Consider the following 18,807-nt stretch of genomic DNA (forward strand, 5'->3'; position numbering starts at 1 on the left):
GAAACTTGTGTGTTCCCTGTGTCTATGTGCAGGGGTGTGTGTGTGTGTGTGTGTGTGTGTGTGTGTGTGTGTGTGTTATGTAGTACATCCTGCATGTGTGTTTGGATATGTCTGTGGGGCATGGGGGATTCGTGTGTGTGTATGTATGTGTGTGTGTGTATGTATGTATGTGTGTATGTCTGTATGTGTGTATGTCTGTACGTGTGTATATGTATGTGTGTGTGTATGTGTGTATATGTATGTGTGTGTATGTATGTGTGTGTATGTATGTGTGTGTGTGCACGCACACGTGTGATCACGTTAGGAGGTGTTAGTCCATCTTCACCTTAGATCATGGTCTTCGAAGCACCACATTTCCAGATTGTTCCAACCTTCACCCAAACTGAAAATTGCAACTTCATCTTTCTCCCTCTTGTCCGCCTTTTGAGCTGCTGCGTTCCTTTTTCCCCCGTTCCTGTCCATGACATTAGCCAAACCCTCAATGAGGGAAAGAGGAAATTAAGAAAGAAAAAAAAAAAAAAAAGGCCTCTCTGGCAACCAAAATACCTTTAAGTGTAGCATAATTACCACTGCTCTGCCCCTTTTCCCTCCCCTGCTGGGACAATTCCACAAACCCTACAACATACACTTAAATCTTCAACTTCTCAGAGACACTACACGCAGATGGGAAAGATTTGATTAAAATTACAGTGCTTTAGGTTCAACTTCACCTATTAAGAAAAAAAAAAAGCAGATGGGGTGCTGGACTTTTTTTTCCCCTTCCCAGAGAAATAAGTAGGCCACAGTAATTACTCAGGGCCCCGCTGTGCGCCCTCAAAAGCTCCCCTGGTGGTATTTTCCTGCTACCTGTCTTTGTAGAGATGTTGACATCAACATGAATGATAACTATGCCAGTGCGGAGGGGGCCGAGCTCTTTCTTCCTCTCTCTCTTCTTTCTCCTTTCCTCCCTTCCTTCTTTCCTTCCTTCCTTCCTTTTTAAAAAAGTTCTTTTCTTGTTAGTTTTTTGAAAGTCTTCCCAAAGCAAAGGGGAGGAGGAGGGAAAAGCCAGTGCCTCCTCCGTCTGCATGTGACGTGCATCTCTGTGAGCTGGTGATGTGCTCCTGCATCCCAGTACCTTCCTCTCCATCTGGGGCTGCTCCCTGAATGGGGATGGCTGGGGAGCCTCCCCCAACCTCAGGGCTGCAGTGCCCACCTCCTACAGGAAGCCCTCCTGAGAGCCCCTCACGCCCTCCTGGGAAGCCCTCAGAGCTTTCCCTGTTCCTGGGGGATGGCGGGGTAGCGCTCTCTGTTATTTGCTGTTGCCGTTATGTCAGAGCACATCTTCCCTCTGCTCTGGCCTGAGAGCTTTGGGACTTTGACAGCTTTTTGGGACAAGGCTGTGACTTGTTCACTTTGGAAGCCCCGCATCCTTTGCACACAGCCGGGCTCGGCGGGCAGACTTTAATTAGGTGCAATCGTCACACTGCCTGGGGCAATTTTAGGGGCCCACAGAAATATTTTAATATTCATTTATTTTAAAATGAAAAGAAAAAATAATGACTAATACAATTAATAACATAACATTATACCAATACGGACAAAATATATCTTAAAATATGTTTTTATGGAGGAAGGGGCTCAAGAAGGCCCAAGTGCCCACAGCCCACGAATGTTGGATGTGGCCCTGGTGCTCAGTGGTCCTGTGGCCTGGCTGTGTAAACCACACCTCCCCTACCCACTTCTAGGGTCATCTTCCGGAGCAGGCATTGCTGCCAGGCAGGGACCTCTGTCCAGGCCTCAGAAGCTTTCTGTACACAGACCCAACCCAGCAGGGTTGGTGGATCAGGGTTAGGGTGAGTTCACAACTTTGGGCCTCTCAGGACTTATTGTTCCATTACTTCATCTATTTACTCAGGCCACCTCTGTTTGGTATTGCACTTGAAGGTCAGTATGAGGTGGGGCGTCCCCAGGTGTGGAGTCAGAGTATGCTTATTCCAGGCCTGGGGCTGTGACTCATTGGCTGGTGATCCTGGGGCTGGCACTCAGTTTCCTCATCTGTCAAATGGGCAGCATCGGCTCTGCCAGTGTTTCACTCCGGGTTACTCTGTAGACGGGTGGGTTAAGTCTGGGAAGGCCCTGGCTCATAAGAGGCACTCACTCAGTGCCATGGCGATGGTTTAATGTTTTGTCAAAATGCAAACAGTGGAGACAATTCACGTGAAAATGGGAGAGAGGTTCAGAAAACAGGACCTAAGAGGAATGTGGTCACCCTCACCTGGTCCAGGTACCACTCTGGCTGGAACCAATGGGGTCCAAACAACCTTTCAACTGATTTTGGATCTTCTTTCCAACGACCTTGCTAGGCAGCTGCCCATTCAGTGCTTGAATACTCTTACTGATGAGGGACTCACTTCTTGATTGTGTTGCCTTCCCAGTTAAAGCTCTGAAAAGACGAAAAACTTGATTTGTATCCCTGAAAGATAAGGGAAGGGGGATAAACTTGGCTGGAAGGCTTTGAGCTCTGTGTACCTCAGACAGGGCATCTGAGAGTTCTCAAGCAAACAGCAAATAGAAATGTCAATTCGAGTCACTAATGATTCTCTTCTGCACTGGGAAAAGCAGAGCTGTCTTTTAACCACCAAGGAGCAACATATATTAGCAATGCTTGAACCTCAATCCATTTGACTGAGCTCCCTGAACTTAGCCCTGAGCTGTAACCTCCGTACAGGGGAGCTGAGAATCACCATTCCAGGGGAATTCCTACAAATCAGAATGCATCTTGTTTCTTTATTTTTCTTTCTTTCTTTTTTTAACCCCAATGGGAATTTTTATTTTCCCTCCCCATTTAAGTTTTCTGTAAGTTTTTTTGCCTTTTCTTTTGGACAGAATAAGAAACTACAGAGAACAAAATTGAAATGGACTTTTTATTTGTCTTCAAAAAAATAATAACAGAGAGCGAGAGAAAGAAATGGGAAAAAAAAATAAAGTCCATCTGGATTTGCTTCCAGTTTCAGTAAAGTTTCAGGCCTGTGCTTATTTTAACCAAGCCATTTGTCCCATCCCTATTTATACAACAGGATGCAAAATGAGGCGTTCCTGCCTTGTGTCCTGCTGCCTGTCAAAAAGAAATCTGTCTTGGAGGAAAAGCCAGTAGCTCAAACGTCTTTCATTTGGATATGTTTTACTTGCCCCCAAAACCTACTCAACATGGAACTACGGCACCTGGTTGGGGTGCAGGGCAGAGCCCAGCCGGTCAGCATGGGGAGAGACAAGCTTGGAGGCAGAAGACCTGGAAGCCAAACTCTGTCTCTTTTTGACTCTGCAATCTTAGTTCAGTTACTTTCCTCAGCCTTCTCCTCTGATAAATGGGAACAACAGCAGTCATAACACCCACCTCTCAAGATTGCAAGTTCAGCAGAATTATATCATAATAGTAATAATAACAAAAACAACCATGACAATAATAGGAGTTACCACTTTTTATGTGGCAGGCACTGTGCTAAAAGTGATCTATGTGTAGTAGCTCATGCGAACCTCATTATAACCTGAGAAGAAGTATTATGATTCTCCCCAGTTTACAAATGAAAAGTTGAGCCACTCAACTTGGCTCTTTCTACAATGTCTAAAAGACACCTTGTAGGTCACAGAGTTATATTGTGGAGTCTTCACCATCATCCATCAAGAATAGCCTCACACGACAAGAAAAAAAAAAAAAAAAGATGCTTGGAAAGTCCAGCCATGTCCCTCAGGGACCAGCACCAACATCCAAAGATGAGTCTCTTCAGTTGACTTGTGTCATTTAGGGTATTGCTAACTGCCCTAACAGACCCCAACCTTTCAATCGCTAGGACAACAGACGTTTATTAGAAAAAAGAAACCTCAAAAAACACCTTATTTAGCGCTCACAAAACAGACTGGTGTGGGTGTCTGTGCTTGGCAGTGGCCCTCCTCCACTAGGTGTTTCAGGGACCCAGGGTCCTTCCACCCGGTGACTTTGCTCTCCTCCGCCCAGCTGGTGGATCAGAAGAGGTAATAGAGAAATGCACTGGCTTCCGAACGGCCACTTACACTTCATTGGTTGAAACTGGTCACATGGACCCACCTAGATGCAAAGGAGCCTGGGAAATGTAGTCCTGAGCCAGCCTGTGACAATTCTCAAGTCTGGAAGTAAGTTGATAGACAGCTTATTATCTCCGTCACAACATCTGGACTTCTTCCTGAAGTTAAAACACCGCGGGTCACACATCAAGTTATCTGAAGACTTGGAACCAGCCCCACATGGGCTTCACTGCAGGCATCACGGAAAATTCCAGAACACTCCTTTAGAAGCAAGCTGAACTCCTCCCCCACAAATGATCTTCAGCCTGTGTCCTGAAAGCTCCGCCTTGTGTCTCTCTTCTGTGTCACATTTTATGTAACCCGGTTTTCCTTTTCAGAATTTCACACAAGAATAAAAATGCAGTGCATCCTTCTCACGTCTGCTCCACCTCTGCATTGCTTGGGCCCAAAGATTTTCAGGTGGGATCATTATTTTTGATAGGAGAGCTGTAACTTGGAATGAAGATGACAAATACAGAATATTTTTATTTGCAAAGAGAGGGAAAAGGGAGAAAAAAAATATCGATCTTAGAAGCAAGATACATAAAAGGACGTCCAACTGGGATATGCTCAGGGGAAAGCATCATTTTGTTTAAAAATAGGGATTTTTTCTCCCCACAGTCAATATGTAGGGCTCATAGCTACTCGTTGAATAAAAGCATAAACTAGATCAAAAAAAATTTTAACTCTCTATCAGAGAGAAAGAGGGAGAACATTTAAGTTACTTACTGATATCTTCATGTTTTCAAATTTTAGAGCCAGTTGCAAATTTCACAATCAACTCAACCATTCCTCTCGTTTTATAGATGAGGAGACTTGGAGTCAGAGCTGTGTCAGAACTGTTTCTAAAATGCTTTCCCCAAGCTATTTTCCACGTGGCTGCCAGATCTATCTTTCTAAAGTAAATATCCAACAAATTGCATCATTGCTTGAAACGTTTCAAATTGCCATCACCTACCAGATGACAGCTGACTGCCCTCCATCAGCTCAAACCTGTCCCCTCTGGCTTCTTCTCATGCCACTCCCTGCCTCCTGGGCTCTTGCAGGGCTGAACTCATCCACCGTGCCAGTCAGCTCAGAAGTCAACTCCAGTGAACAGAAGAAATTCCCTTCCCTGGTTTCCTGCAATGCTACTTAACCAACCCAAGCCCAGAAATTACTGCGTGGTACTGAAACATGAGGGAAGGGGACAGGGCACAACCTGTAAAAGAATGGCATAGCCATAGGACATGACAAAAACTGGTTAGAACCGACTAGGTCCAAGATGGCAGAAGATTCAACTTCCAGTGGAACTTGAGCCTCATTATACACTCATTGTGATACATTAGCTAAACGGCATACCCACCAGCGCCATGACAGTTCCAAGGACGACCATAAAAGTCCAAAAAGTGGGCGGTGGCTCAGTTCCTGGAAATCTTCACTTTTTCTCCGAAATAGTTGGAATAATCCTCCCACTCATTAGCCTATGAAATTACACAGCCCGTGAAAACTAACCACCCCATATTTCGGGGCCTCTTGCCTTCTGAGATGGCCCACACTCTGTCTGTGGAATGTGTTTCTCCCAAGGCCAGTCTTGCATTTTGAGATGGACCACATTCTGTTTATGGAGTGTGTATCTCTCTAAATAAACCCACTTCTTACCTATCACTTTGTCTCTCACTGAATTCTTTCTGCAATGAGACATCAAGAACCAGAGCTTCATTAAGTCCAGAGACCAGGTGTGTGATCTCAATTAAAAGACAGTGGGTTCAAGTCCCAATCTGGGTTCTGACTGGGTTCAAGCCCCGCCCCGTGGGTTCAAGTCCCAATCTGAGTTGTACAGTTTCAGTACCCAAAAGGAGCTCTTTGTATATTGATGGTTTTTCTACTCGTCCTTCTAAGACTTTAAGGCTGCCAGATGCTCTCTTTACATGATGATCCCCTCACTAAACTGTGGGCTCCCGGAAGAAGCAGAAGCTGTGTTTTATTGTTTTATTGATTATTCTCTTTCCAGGGTCTGCTGTAACACTATGTTCTTACATAGATGCGCCAAAAACACTTGTGCGACTGTTGCCTATGACGGGGCTACGGTGTCCTTTTGGCTAAGTCCAGAACCCCTGCCGAGCTCTCTTTGCTTGCAATCTGCATGGCTGGGCTGCCTCATCACCTTGGGGTTTGAAACGTCATCCATCAGAATGGCTTTTCCTGACCTCCTGGTCTAAAAAATGTCCATCAGTCTCTGTATCAGTCAGGGTTCTCTGGAGAAACAGAACCAATAGGAAATATAAAATAAGGAATTAGCTCATAGGATTATGGAGGCAGAGAAATCCTACCATCTGCTATCTGTAAGCTGGAGCCCAAGGAAAGCCAGTGGTATAGGTTTGGTCCAAGCCCAAGACCTGAAAATCAGGAGAGCTGATAACAGTCTAAGTCTCAGGCTGAGTGCAGGAGAAAACCAACATCCCACGTACATACACTACTATGTATAAAATAGGTAACTAATGAGAATGTACTGTATAGTACAGGGAACTCTACTCAATGCTCAATGATCTGTGGTGACCTAATGGGAAGGAACTCTAAAAAAGAGTGGATATATGTATATGCATAACTGATTCAGTTTGCCATACAGCAGAAACTAACACAACATTGTAAAGCAACTATACTTCAAAGAAACAAAAAAAACACCAACGTCCCAACTTGAAGACAGGCAGAGAGAACAAATTCTCTCTTCCTCCACTTTTTTTTCTCTTCAAGCCCTCAGTGGATTGGACGAGGGCCATCCACATTTGGTAGGGCCCTGTGCTTTACTCAGTGTACTGATTCAAATGCTAATCTCCTCCAGAAACGCCTCTCAGACACACCTGAAATAATGTTTAACCAAATATTTGAGCTCCCTGGGACCCCGTCAAGTTGACACTTAAAATTAACCAACACATTCTCTGTCTCTTTAACCTGCTTTGTTTTCTTTGTAGCATTTATCACCATCTAATAGAGTAAATCTGGATTTCTTTCCTTATTTATCATCTGTCTCTCCAGCACTGGAATGTAAGTGTCATGAGAGCAGACCCTCAGTGTGTTACGTTCGCTGTTCAATTCCTGTGCCTAGAACCAGGCCTGGCACCTACTAGGTGATCAAGTAGTAGGCACCTAGTAGGTGATCAAGAATTATCTGCAAAGTGAATGGATGAATCATGTAACTAACAAGTATACTAATCCAGGATGGTCTCCCAGAGCAGACCTCTTATTTTTTCTTTGAAAAAAAGAGAGAGGGAAAAAAACCCAAAAACCAAAAAACACGTTATACTGAATCTTTCCCAAAACTTTAATGTCTGGGAAATACAGAAACAAACAACAACAAAATATAAACAGTTGAACCAAAACCTCCCCCAAGCCCCCAGGGATTTCTCACAATACAGCCAACATGAGTCCTTTGAAATCTTACTCAGGAGATACGTGCTGAGGGAAGAAACGAGGAAGAGATGGCAGATTTCTCGGTTTTATTTTTATTACCAACTTGCTAGTTAACAGTGGGAGCAATCAATAAACTTTAATAGAAGGCTATTACTTTAGGGTTGTAGTAAACTGAAGAATAAAGAATAATAGCTTTTCAACCTTTTATCAGTCTGGGGAGCTCATTTAATATGCACGGGAAAATACATTATAATAATTTTTATAACTGTACAGTCCAGACCTCTCTAAAGACTTTCCAGGAAGTAAGTCATATGCAAAGAATCCAACCCAAATAGATGGTACAGAAACTGTGTGGCTACCGTGGGTGAGGGCAGCCCAGCTAATTCTATCCAGAATTGGATGTTTATATTAAAAACGCCACTGGGTTCTACAATGGCAGGAGGAGCTCGCTGCTGACTTTTTAAACCCATCTTCCTTAACAAAGTGGACTGATCAGTCCCATTTGGAATCATTCAGACTTGTAGACAAATATGCTCAAGCTTTAAGTATATAATTTTTAACCTCTTAGAAAGGTTGCATGATGGGTTGTGAAACTATTACTGTGCGCAGCTCAAATGCAGGGCTCCACAAAGGAGCCCCATTAATCCTAATTTAATGTGCATCTGGTCACCATTTGGAAGAGGAAATAGGCCAAGAGCTGAAGAAACAGCCTGTGTTCGTGCACAAAAAAAGGCTCTGAGTTCATATCAAGGACCTTCGAGGCTCCTCCATCCTCTCAGCTCTCTGAGCCCACAGGACTCTTCCAGGTACAACCACATACTTTGACCCACCTGTCTCTTGTCTCCTTCTTACTGACCATCCTGGCTTATTCTCCACTCTGCTGAGAAAGCGATTGCTGGGGTCCAGAACGAGCTCCCCAAATGAGTCACTTTTGTGTAAGGATTATAAGGAACGAAAGGCAATGGAGACCCTGCAGGTTTAAAAGAAACTACTGCCCCTCCCAAAACTAGCTAGAAAAATTTAAATTGGGGAATTTTCCCAGCAAAGAGTTATAACAGGAGATATACTTATCTGAATGGCCCCATCTCCGTGGCAGGGTAAACATCTAATTACCAAATATCTGTTCTTCCTCTTATTGTCCTGTGAATGACCCTACTGTCCTTGGAAGCCCCAGGCCCCATCCCATTCCTTAGCTCAGGTTGGCATATAAACCTCATTTTACCTTTCTGTCTCTGACTCTCTCATGTATGGGGGGGTTCCTGTACATACAGAATTAAATTTGATTTTCTTTTATTAATCTGTGTTATGTCAATTTAATTCTTAGGTCAGCCAGGAGAACCTAGAAGGATAGAGGAAAGTTACTTCCTCTCAATATGATCATTCTACACTGACAATCTTGTCTGTGTCTCCCCTGGGACTGCCAAAGGTCCACAGAAGAAAGTTCAAGTTCAAGGCCCCAGAGAACAGGGCTGGGACTAGGGTGAGGCAAGGGAGGTATTCTCAGTTGCAAAATTTAAGAGGGTGCAGGAAAACCCAGCCATCCAGATAAATAACATTTAATGCACTATGAAGTTAAACTCAATGCAAAAAAATCCATGATGAACAAAAAGATCAAAATTTTAAATAAATATGGGATCAGGCCTGCTGAGCTATATTAGAACCTGAGGCCAAAGGAAAAAACAAGTATGACTGATCTCGTACATAAGATCAAGTATGCTTTTGATCTTTTGTTTATCATGGACTTTGTTTGCATTCATTTTGAACTTTTAGAAAATATTGCATTAAAATATTATTTATCTTAAGGACAGAGTTTCTCAAGGTCCCCTTAACAAGTCTGCAGCCAATGTGGGTGTCTGACTCATCCCTCCCCCGCAATCTTAGCCCTGCCAGAATTAGACCCTTTCGCCTCTGCAGTCCCATTGTCCTTTGTTTGTTTTGTCCTGTGACACCAGGGAAGTGGATTGTGGTGTGTGTCTCCTCTCTTACACTGGGAGGACGGGGCTATGATTTCAGCTTGTGTTTGCATCTCCCAGGCCTCACCCAGTGCTCTAGGTGCATCTCCCAGGCCTCATCCAGTGCTCTAGGCACCGAGATATTGAACTAGAAGATGCAGGCTGCAGAGGGTGGCATTCGAAGACCTTCACGCTGCCCCATGCCTGTCAAATAGCCTTGCAGCTATGCCTTCTCCACCCCCCTTCACCTTTCACACTGGACCGCTCAGTGTTTCCTGATGTCACCCTGAAGTTCAAGACCTTTGCCAGTCCTGTTTTCTGTCCCTGGATTTCCCTACCTTTTCTCCCCTGCCACCGTGCCAGGAAGAGGCTGTGTGCTGGTGGCCCACAGCCTGGATGTGCGTCTGGATTCTTACCTCTTAGCAGGTGTATAGCCTTGGCGGGTTGTTCAGCCTCCTTGCACCTCAGTTTCCTCATCTGTAAAATGGGACAAGCGTAGTGCCTACTGGAGAGGGTTTTTGAGGGTTCTATAAATTAATGACTATAAAGCCTTTAGAACCAAGCAGTGTGTAATAAACTAGAGAAACCCGCCAGGTATAGTGCAACAGCTGGGCTGAGAAATAGTCGGTGTTCCCATGTCTGGGGCAAGGAAAGATGGTGCTTGGATACCCAGACCCAGGCAGAGTGCTTGTAAGGAAAATACTAGCTTCATAGACAAACTGTGGCATCCTGGGGGATAAATAAGTATCCTGCTCTCCTCTCTTTCTCTTGCTATGGTTCCTCTAACTGGATGCAGGCCTGAAACCAAGAAGGACACTGTGGGGCTCCTGGGCATGGAAGACTTTCTGTCCCCCATTTCTTGTTTGTAGGGAATAGACTACAGCCTCCATGACATTTCCTGAGTTCCAAAGGACAGATTCAAACAGTCGCTAATCAGGGAAGGGAGGGAAGGCAGGGAAAAGGGCGGAGCAGTCAAGAAACAATGGTACAGACTTGGAGCAGGGTCCTGGCTCCGCCTCAAGGGATACACAGTGATACCAATTAAAACCCCAAATAAATGGAAGATGTTAGCATTCTTCATTCCAGATGAAAGGAACCAGAGAGGCTCTGCAAGAAGACTTCCTGAGGCCTGATTAAAGGAACCACAGAAACTCATCAGATTACCTGAGACCAGATTAAAGGAGTGCAGGCCCTGCACACACCCTAATTTTATCAGCAGCCCAACCCTTGAACCATTGTTGTAAAACTCCTCACCAAATCCTCCCGGGTTGGGGACACACAATTTTGGTGGGCAGGAACCTGCTGTGTCCCCCTTTGCCTGGCAAAACAATAAAGCTATTCTTTTCTACTTCACTCAAATCTCTGTCTCTGGGATTCAATTCGGCACTGGTGCACAGAAGCTGAGCTTTTGGCATCGGGACCACAGGGCCAGGGGGCCCACTGAGGCCATCCACCACGGAGCTCAGCCTGTGGGGCTCAGTGCGGAGAAAAGAGAGCTGGTCAGCGGACTCGGGGGCAATATTCCAGTTAGGGTGACATCTTCCTCTCCTGGGTGTGGGCACCGAATGAACCCAACTTCTTGCTGAATGTGATGCGCTCTATACCGCTGTGCAAGTGGCAGCAACTTCATCATGCAAAGAGGCTGTGCCACCCTGCTTGCTCTGGGGGTCTCCACAGCCTTCTCAGGTTTCTCTGTTTTTCTTGAGAAAAAAAAGAAAAAAAAAAACCCCTTGCTCACTGGGGCAGGTTTCCCCAGGCTCTCATGGTTCTGATGATAATAGGTTTGTGTATGCTCGTGAATTAGTCTGCATCCGTCCAACCATCTTTAGCTCACATTAATCACACCCTTTTACTCAAAACAGTACAACTCTGATCTAAACCAATTAAGCCTATGCTGTTTAGACAAAGAGATTAATATAGCTCTGAAAAGCATAACCTTTGGCCATAGAGGTGTCTTAAGATAATGAGCTTGATTCAGTGGGTTGGCTTTGTGGAGAGGTATGTTTTGGAAGAAGATATCTATTTGCAGATTCTAAATCAGCAGGAAAAGAAGTGCACGCAGGCAAACCATTTCTGGTTGTACACAGGCAAGTATAAAGGAGGTGATGGGAGCCCGATTTAGAGCCGATGGCTTGGAAATGCAGATCCTCTTTCCTTTGGAAAATCCAGCTGACTGACAAAGGAACAAAATATAAAATCCAGCAAAAGTAATTGCAGCTGTCATATGAGTCTCAAATATATAGCAGGTATGAAGCGTTGCTCAGTGTGTAATCCTTTCCGCTCTCATGGGAATGGATGGAGGACTTTACGGTGTGTGTGTGTGGGGGGGGGGGAAGGAGCACTGGAGTAGGAGTCCCACGTGTGGAGGTGGGTTTGGGGTTTAATCCTTGAGAGTTGATACAGGCTGCCGGTCTTGGTAGATGCTGAGGACGGACGGAGAAGTGGAGGCTGGTCCCTGCCTTCAAAGTGCTTGCCGTCCAGTGGGGGACAGGGACCCACGAACAAAAACATCAAGAGCGAGGCTGTGGAGAGGTGACCATGAGGGGCCTGGGAGCGCAAGTTCGGGAAACTGAGTCCACAGGCGGCCAAAGCTTCTGAGATCAAGTAACTCTGCACTGAATCTTCAAAGATACAGAAGTCTCCTGGCTGGAAAGTGTCGGAAGGATTCTAGGCAGGTAGAGAGAGCTGTGGAAGCAAAAGGTCTGAAACAGCAAGAAAGGCGTTTGCCATACCTCTGAACCCCTGGAGCGTGAAGTGTGAGGTTGGGGAAGGATGAAGGTAACACTGCTGAGGCCAGAGCATCGGGGACCACGGTCCCTAAATTAGGGTGCTTGGAGATTATTTTCTAAACAATGGAAATAAAAGGGATTTAAGCGTAAGACTCAGTCTGCTCTATTTCTGGAAGGTCACCTTGGTCACCCACCCCGTTGGCAGTGAAGCCCTAATCAAATTATTTCACTTATCTGACCTCAGATTTCCCATTAGTGAAATGGGTATTTGACACTACGGTTTCTGAGGTCCTTATAAGCATGTATTAATCATGCCTTTTTCTTCTTTATTTTTGATGCTTTGATATCTCCGGGCCTGAGGACGCTGCAGGAACTGCCCCTCCCAGGGCTGGCTAATTCCTAGAGATGGCCTTTCACATGCAAACCAACCAATGCAGAACCCCACCCCAAGCACCTCCTGTACTGCCCTCACACTCCAGACCACTGTGATTCCCCTGCCCCAGTCACCCCGGGGGCCAGGGACCAGCCAACTAGGGGCAGCCCCTGGGCCCCGGAGCCTGCTGAAATTATTCAAACTAGCCCATCGGAAATCTGCTCACCCTGTCACCATTCCTTCTGTGAAATCACAGCGAAGACTCACTTTCTCCACCCCACTCCCAGCCTCCTGACTTTGGTACTTCCCAGGGGGGCCCACCATGGAGTGGGGTGCGCCCTCCTCCCGGAATCTGTGCGCACATAACAAGCTCTCTTTCAATGGCAATTGTTTCCTGGTCTGTTGGCCTATCATAAATCATAAATAAATAAATAACAATAAAACCTAGATTTTAAAATGATAAATAATAAAAAAATAAAATAATAAAATAATAAAATAATTAAACCTAGATTTTAAAATACAGCAGGATTCTTTTTTTTTTTTTTGTTCTTTCAATTCATTCATGTATTCATTCGTTCAACAAAAGCTTACTGAGTAATAACCAAGAGGCAAAAAAAAACATGCCGAGTTATAGACAATCTAGAGGAGAATTAGACACCAGTTTTTTCCCCTAATAATTCATAAACTAATAATAATAAACATTATGGAGTAATTACTTCCATGAACTTTCCTAAATAAAATACAGCAGGATTCTCGAATGGTGAGGACGAGCTGGGGTCCTGGCCCAGCCAGGTCCCAGTAGAGGGGTGTGTGCGTTTCCGGTTTCTGGTTTCCACAGAGGCACCCTGTGGGCTAGCAGTAGCCTTGTGTCAAGTCATTTCAGCTCTTTGAACCTCAGCGTTTTCATTTATAAAGTCTGCGTATTGGGCTAAATGTTGGCTGAGTTTTCCAGATTTGAGATTCTGTGACAGTAGAGTTACTCTCTGTGGGATCTGAGCCGAATCTGTGCCCCAAGTCTCCCAGGTGTCAACCAGGCATAAATTCCCCCACTCTGTCCCTCCTGGTCCTACTGACACAGAGTGGGAGAAACTACCTGAAGTGCTTCATAAACTGTCAAGTGCAGTTCTGCCGGTGGCCTGCTATTAGCATTATTGTGAAGGATGAACTGGTACCCCGGCTGTAGGTGTGTGAGACATTCAGGGCAGTGGTATATGATTTAGCAAATTATCTCTTCAGTGTGCTAAAGTGTCCGCCAGGAGTTTGCTCACTGCAGGATCAGGGAACAATAAGGCCTTGCTATATTCAATAACAGTGGCTTAATTATCATGATTATCTCACGTTTATCTTTACTTTCAGGGTCTCAAAGTACTTTATAAACATTAAGCCTCCTGGTCCCCCAGGGGAGACATTAAACTGATGCAGAGTTTGCAGGTCTCTCCTCTTCCTGGCTCGGAAGTGGTTTCCTCCCATCCAGGTGAGGAGAAAAGGGAATCTTTGCATCCGTTGTTGTGTACATTTGACCTGAGAGGTTTAGGTTTTGTGGGTTATGGGCCAAGGTGAAAAGATTGAGGATGGAAATAACCATGGATGGAGAGTGGACCAGACCCTGGACCTGCATTAGATTCTGTCACAGCAGTACGTACCCCCCCACTTCACAGATGGAAACTACGGCTCAGAGAGGTTGAGTTGAATACCCAAGGTCACACAGCCTGTGAGAGGTAGACACACCTAGGTGGGACACAGATCTGTAGGTCTCGTGAAGACCAAAATTGCCATTCTTTGCACTGAACTTGCTGTTCCCCTCTCTCTCCGCCATGTGAGGACACAGCAAGAAGGCCGCTGTCTATAAGCCAGGAAGAGAGATCTCGCCAGAGCCCAACCGCACCCGCCCTCTAATCTTGATCTTCCAGCTTCCAGAACTGTGAGAAAATAAATACCTTTCATTTAAGACACCCAGTCTATGATATTTTGTTATGGCAGCTGGAGCTGACTAAGACAGAAGCTGTGTAGAGCCTTTTCACACGCACAGTTTCTTTTGCTTCTCAAAAGAGTCCTGTGGTGCAGGCAGTTTTACCTGAGTTAACTGAGGCTCAGACAAGGGGCGTGGCTTGGCAAAGTCACACAACCAGTGTGGAGAACCCTCAAGAATATCTTTCTTTTTTGAATAGCCATGTCCAGCTCAGGCCAACAGATAAATCTTGGGCATGTGACGAGCCCTTGGTCATTCAGAAAGTGTAGCTCACCAGGATGGAGGTCCCCACTGAATTATCCCAGCCCTGCAGCCTGGGGGAGGGGAGTCCTTTCATAAGTCAGTCACACTCTCTGAGCCTCAGTGTTTTCATTTGTAAAATATAGGCAATAACAGTGACTCACAGGGCCGTACAGAAGCCGAGGGGAGGCCAGCATCCATTCACTAGAAGGGAATTAAAAACCTGTTGTATATAACAACGTTCTTGGTATTTGGCTTCTCCCATTATCTTTCCTCTATTCATTTATCCATCTCTCTGTCACTAGATTATGACTCCTAGAGGGCAGGAAATATGTCCAATGTACGTCTGTATTTACAGAACCCAGTTTTGGATCTAGGACATAGAGGGTGACCAGTACAGATGTGGTGAATGAATGAATGAATGAATGGGTGAATAGATGGATGGGTTAGGACGGTCTCTGTCTTCATGGGCAGCCAAGTTGTTAATAATTCGGACTCCTTTCTATACAAATAGCTATTTTTGTCATTTTCATCTTTTTTTTTTTTTTCAGAGGAAATGAACCTTATTGGTGATTTATATTTTGATAGCCTAATAGGGATTTTCTGAATTGCTGGAGGGCTGGAGGGGTCCATGAACGTCAGGTGTCTTTTAGCACTAACACTATTTTTTAAAAAAATGTGATCCTATGGTCTACTTCTGAGACTAATGATTTGCTTTTTAGCTTAACTGTGTTTATCGATCTGCTCTAAAGACATGATCGTTGTAAGCAGCTTCCGTCTGGAGGAGCTGTGAATTCGGAACTCAAGTCTTTGGAAAATACATCCATGTGGCTGGCTTCTGTGCTGGGAGGTGTCACATGTGCATTTGTAAATATCACATCTTCATCAACATCCATTTGGCGCCATCCTGGTTTAAGTAAGAGGAGGATTCCATCGGCAAAGTGATTAGCTCCAGGGGGCGGAATGGCTTCCAGTGAATACTGTTTTTCCCATTTGATACATCTCCAAATTGATGTTTCCATCTCATTGTTTTTGTATTTGTTTTTTAACTTTATCTAAAGATTTTTTAAAATGAGAATTATTTAACAAAAGGAAAACTCTAACCACTCTCTTATGTAAAGCTAATGTGACAATGCAAGTGTCAACAAGGGGGCAAGATCCGTCTCAGGGAAATCTTGAAACCTCTAAGTGGAATTTGCATAAAATAGTTCTGGTATTATTATTCACTATTCTTTCCATGACAGATATGTCAGGGCCTTGAAACCTAAAAGAACAATTATGCTATTGTATCTCTCGGAGGATTCAAGGGGTGTGTCTTTGGTGGAAAAAGTGCTATTAGAGCTTTGAAAGCAGTTAAAAGGCAGCCCAAGGGACTCTTTAGCAAGTCATTTTATAAAGAATGCCTCAGCTTTAAGTGTCTTAAAATACGTTTATTCAACTCGTACTTTCGGCTTTAAAAAAAAACCTACTAATAATTAATGGCTCTACTTTTTTTAGCATTTGCATTAGCTATAAATAAAAACTCTCGATGAAGTCATCGTTGATTAAGTTAAACTCTGACTCTTATGTGATGGGACCCATATCTTTGTCAAGCTTGCAATGGATTACCTGTAAGTTTTTTTGTTTTGTTTTGTTTTAATTTACCTAACATTGCAGAAGTCATTGTCATCGCCAATTATGGACCAACCCAGGAACTAATCAGTAAATCCTTCCGTTGCACAAGCTAGCTTAATGTAACATGTCTGTACGTTAAACACCGAAGCATTGATAAGGCAGGTCTTATTGCAGCTGGATGTGGGTGCGGTAGGCGGTGATCCGACTTTAATTTCCTCTGAAACTTGCTGATTACGTTATTCTCCGGTTCGGCTGGGCTTCACTGAAAAAAGGCATGCCAACTTTTGATGGGAATAGTTTTGAAATTCAAGAAAGACACAGAGAAGCACAAAAATGCCTCTGTCACATTGGATGATAAGTTGGTATGGAAAATGAAGGAGCTGGGAAACTTTCAGTCAAAATGCTGCAAAGATAGTCGGGTCAGGGGAGTTTTTATTCGAATGTACAAGAACTAATATGCACAGGCGTGGATGGGTGATCTGCGTTTTTAACAAGCTCTAACGTGGTGCTCATTTCATATACTTGCTAAAATCAAAAGACAATATACGTTTATTTTTGTCCACACATTCTTTCACTGTGTATCTATTTAGAGCTGGGAGCGTCCCTTGAAACCATAGTTTGACTTGTTACTTTATGCACGAGCAAAGGAAGTTTCAGAGTGAGGAAAACCCAGGCCCATCAATTCCGTCACAAAGAGAGGAAGAGAACTGTATCTTCCAGAGCTGCAGAATCCTGGCTGGCACAAGGGCACCTTAAATAAAGACCACATTTCCCGTCATCTCATGCAGCCATGGGTGCCCCTGGGGTAGGTTTCCTGACTCCATGGAGTACAATGCCCGTATTGGACTCCCTGACACTGCTCCATATGTGAGAGAGAAATAAAGCTCTGTCTGTTTAGGCCACTGTAGTTTTGGGTCTTGTCACTTGCATCCATATTCAATCTTTTTTTTTTTTTTAGATATTTGAGTGACCATTGGATTTATTTATTTATTTATTTATTTAAATTTTATTTATTTATTTTTGGCCGCATTGGGTCTTCGTTGCTGCGTGCAGGCTTTCTCTAGTTGCGGCGAGCGGAGGCTACTCTTTGTTGCGGTGCGCGGGCTTCTCATTGCGGTGGCTTCTCTTGTTGCGGAGCACGGGCTCTAGGCGCACAGGCTTCAGTAATTGTGGCACGCGGGCTCAGTAGTTTTAGAGCGCAGGCTCAGTAGTTGTGGCGCATGGGCTTAGTTGCTCCGCGGCATGTGGGATCTTCCCGGACCAGGGCTCAAACCCGTGTCCCCTGTGTTGGCAGGCAGATTCTTAACCACTGCGCCACCAGGGAAGCCCCCATATTCAATCTTAAATGAATAGAGTTAGTACTACAAATGCTCACTAGGCTCCAAGCAGTGTGTGCTAAATGAATTATTTAGGCCATTATTAATAGGCCATCCCAATCCAAGCAGGATGCATCCAATCTGGTTGTCTCGAATACCCTGCTAGACTCGGCACCCCGTGATGGATGACTGTGTCATTCACTTAAAAATCTCAAGCACCCAGCACAGAGTCTGACACACTCAGGGGGTGCTCCATAAAGTTTTATAAGCAATCAGTGGACAAATGACACCATGAAGAGATGAAAAGGAGAAGCTGCTCAGTACCTCTACCACGATGTGCCTGGGTATACCCAGTGGAGAAGTACAAGTCTAAGCCTGAAATTCTGGCCTGACCCTACATTACCATGTATTGTTTGATGACAAAGTGATTTCTTAAAATCTCATGGATTTGTCTTTCTCTCTCTCTCTTTTTCCTTTCTGGTACTGTATCTCAATATGATATAAACAGCATAAATCTTGGCTCTTGCCAACTGCTGTTTGGTTGAAATTGCCTGTATTGTCTTGGCATATGTTGGAGTCTTTAAATTAGCAGAGGAAAGAATTGATTTTTAAAATGACACTTGCATGAAGGGTTATGAATGGGCAATTTGGGAAGCATGATGATATACATGGGAAGTTATGCACAAATATTATAATGAGCATAGCAGTGGGGTTTTTACTTCATGAAATGTACATTCTGGTACACCCACTGTGGACATATTTTATGCTGCAGAAAGTGTCTTTGTGACATAATTCACATATCCAAGTCCAGGTAAGGTCACTATCAATCTGGACAAGCTATGGAATTTTGGATTCTGGGTGCATTTTATGTTTCGTTTTTTTGTTTTTCTTTCAGACTTCTTGAGTTTCCTAATAATACCTTTTTTAAAAAAAAATTAGTTCAAATGGATTTAATAAACATATATAAAACATTCCATCCAACAGCAGCACAAACATTCTTCTCCAGTGCACACAAAATATCTCCTAAGATTGATTATATATTAGGCCACAAAACAAGTCTTAACAAATTCCAGCAGATAGCAAGTATGAAAGTATCTTTTTTTTTTTTTTTAACTTGATCATCATTTTGGACATCATTTATTTTTAT

Source organism: Balaenoptera ricei, chromosome 2 (genome assembly GCF_028023285.1).
Source record: "Balaenoptera ricei isolate mBalRic1 chromosome 2, mBalRic1.hap2, whole genome shotgun sequence".
Taxonomy (NCBI): Eukaryota; Metazoa; Chordata; class Mammalia; order Artiodactyla; family Balaenopteridae; genus Balaenoptera; species Balaenoptera ricei.